Source organism: Canis lupus, chromosome 4 (genome assembly GCF_011100685.1).
Source record: "Canis lupus familiaris isolate Mischka breed German Shepherd chromosome 4, alternate assembly UU_Cfam_GSD_1.0, whole genome shotgun sequence".
Classification (NCBI taxonomy): Eukaryota; Metazoa; Chordata; class Mammalia; order Carnivora; family Canidae; genus Canis; species Canis lupus.
The window spans coordinates 22,222,822-22,225,907 of record NC_049225.1 but is presented as its reverse complement, the minus strand read 5'-3'; the positions used below and the strand labels follow the sequence as shown (position 1 = coordinate 22,225,907).

At 60.4% G+C, this 3,086-nt stretch overlaps 1 long non-coding RNA gene across 1 annotated transcript; it reads left to right on the top strand.

Moving 5' to 3' along the window:
- Positions 1 to 1,222: 1,222 nt before the first annotated feature.
- LOC119871625 lies at positions 1,223 to 2,557 on the top strand. The gene is made up of 3 exons (XR_005357584.1): positions 1,223 to 1,402; positions 1,660 to 1,810; positions 1,991 to 2,557. It is a non-coding gene; the product is annotated as an uncharacterized LOC119871625 (long non-coding RNA).
- Positions 2,558 to 3,086: the final 529 nt, after the last annotated feature.

Here is a 3,086-nt window from a genome sequence, read left to right as displayed (position 1 = left end):
TTCACAGCCACGCACACACCCAGGAACACAGGAAAAACATTGGAATGTCATGCTGGCCGCTGCACCAATCAAAAATAAACATGGGTGTGGGCCGCACCCCTCTGGGAAAGCAGGAGCAGGGCGGGCCTGGCTGGGGGGCCTGCTCTGACCAAAGAGGGGAGCTTTGTTTATGTGCCCACAGGACCAGTGACCTCCAGCCATCGCTCTGTGCCCAGTGCCTTGGTTTCCCCAAAGGCTACTCTTGATTTTTCTCCCTTCTCAGGACTGTTTGGAAGGGGGGCCGTGAGCCTTTCTAGAAGGTCAGTGCTACACATGGGGTACTGAAAGGTCATCTCGTTGCCCCTCCTGGTTTGACACATACGAAAGCTGAGGCCCAGGATGTACCCGTGGCTGCAGAAGTTACCGGCAGAGCCAGGTCTTTAGGTCCCAGCGATGCCACCCGACAGCGCCACCGAGAGCCCAACGGGCTCTGGAGAAAAGGGCCCTCGGCCAAAGGGGTGCGGGATGGCCCAGAAGGAGGAACGGCCAAGGCCGTGGAGGGCGGCTCGCCCCCGCCCTGATGGAGACCCAGTACGACAGCGCCACTTCTGCCCACGCTTGGGAGACTGTGAGCCCCAGGCCCCTTGTTTTATTTGTTTTGTTTTGTTTTGTTTTGTTTTGTTTTGTTTTAAAGATTTTACTTATTTATTCATGAGAGACACACAAATGGAGAGAGGCAAGGACACAGGCAGAGGGAGGAGCAGGCTCCATGCAGGGAGTCCGACACGGGGACTCGATCCGGGGTCTCCAGGATCACGCCCTGGGCCGAAGGCGGCGCTAAACCGCTGAGCCACCGGGGCTGCTCATGGTTAGTGATTTCTAATGCAGTCGTGCAAACAGACCTCCCTGAAATGATTATAATTTGAATGCCTCGTTGGCTTCCGCTATGGTCTGAGTGTTCGCGTACCCTCAAAATCCATATGCTGACGTCACCAGGCCCAAGGCGGTTGTATCAGGACGGGGTGCCATGGGAGGGCTGCCGAGGTAAAAGAGGCCTCAGAGACATCCGTATGAGGACCCACGGAAGGAGGTGCTCTTCAAACAGCAAACAGGCCCGCTGAGTCCACCGACACCTTGACCTGGGGCTTCCTGCCTCCGGAAGTCAGGGAAATGTATTTCTCCTATTTGTAAGCCCCCCCATCTGTGATATTTTGTCAAAGAAGCCCCAGCAGACCCACAGGGGCCCTGGTGACACACCACCTGTGAGTCCCTTGGAAAGCAGAGCCACCCCACCCACACTCAGCAGCTGAAAATGCCTGACTCTTGCTTCCCCATCGTCCCCTGCAACCAGGAAAGGACACGCGACGGGGTCGGCCCGTAGGAGGCACCTGCCCCAGGTGTGGGGGTCCCTTCAGAAGCAGAGGTGAGCCCAAGATTTGAGGACAGGTGATGTATGTCACAGGCAACTCCACGAAGCCGGGCAGGGGAGAGGAGGAGTGAGCCAGGGAAGGGGTGGTGGCCGGCCATTCAGCAGGTCGCCACTGTGGGCCACCAGAGCCAATGAGGAACACGTACCCCGAGTTATCCCAGCTCGGCATGGAGGGAGCTGGGTGTCAGCGCACCGCCTCCCATTGGTCATTGGTTGGAGCTAAATCCTTTTTCTGCTTATTTTAAATCCAGGCTTGGCTTCTGTTTCTGGCAAAACCCTGGCCGATGACACCACCCCATCTTCTCCCTCACGGCTCAGTTGTCCCCAGCACCTGCCTCCCCCCACCCAAGCGCATGGAGCACGAAACAGCTGGGACCCCTCGCAGGTCCCACGGTTCAGCAGGTGGTTACGGAGCACCTCCCGTCAGCCACATCCCGCAGATGTGCCATGCAGAGCACCCGCCCTCTTGCGGCCTGACAGACGGGGAGACAGATGTGCCCACGGACTGGGACCAGGGTGGCATTCAGGCCGGGGAGCTGGGGGATCTCGGCTGCATTGCTTTTCTCTCATCCCTTCCCCTAGGTCCAAGGGATCTCCTTCTCCTGAGACCTGGGGCTGGCACTGAGCACAGCCCAGTTTGGGGGCTTTGCTGAAGCAGCTCCTTCCCAGACCCTTCATCTCCCTTCCAACACACTGAGTGACCTCTGGGGCACGGCCCCCGCTGACGCAGAGGAGGACCCTCTGGAGAGCCAGCAGCGTGGGGGTAGGGAGAGCCCTGGGGAGGTGCCGGGGCCCTTGCAGCTTCGGGAGGCTGTGCATCCTCTCCACCATGTGCCTGATTGCCCCACGTCCGTCACCCACATCCTGCCTCATAACCACAGCCTCACCGGGACAGCGACATCTCCCGGACACGTCTTCCTGTGGCTTCTTCACGGATCCCTGGCTCCTGTCTGCCTCTCGGGGTCCCTGCAGCCCGCGGTCACTGTGGTGCTGGCACGCAGGCCACCTTCCCTCGGCCCACTCCCAGCCGGCCCCCACCCCCTGCCTGAGGCCCTGAGGGAGGCCCCCTCTACCTGCCCCACGGGGAAGCCAGAAGTGCCCCCGCCCCGGCCCAGAACAGCCTTCACCCAATGGCTGATGGGAGGTGGGTGGTGCAGAAACCTCCAGCCCCCTCCCCGTCGTGGGGGGGAATAACTCTGAGGGACGCAGTCGACCCTGACTCCCAGGGCCCCCCACAGGGGAAGCTCCCGTGCCCACAGTGGTGACTTGCTTGCCCGCACGTGCTCTCTTGGCTGGCCTGCCTCCTGGTCTCAATCCCTCCTTCCCCTACTGGTAGTTTCTGGAACCACTCCCCACATAGACTACCTGCCCGCGAATCCCCGCCTCAGGCTTTGCTTCCAGAGGAACCAGCTAAGGCACACATCTGACTGCGTCATTGCCTTGCCTAAAACTCTTCACTGGTTCCTTGTGGCTCCCGGAAGAAAGCTCAGACCCCCTAACGCGACCCACATGTCGGCTCCCTCTCAACTGTGCCCCTCAGCACGCCCTGCCTCACTGAGCTGCCCGCTCCTCTGCCGGCCGCGTCTCTCTCGCCCTTCCCACAGGCTGCCTCCTCTTTCTGCAACTTCTCTTCAGCTTCCAGGTCTAGGTCACGGCCCACTGTCAGGCCAAGGGTCAT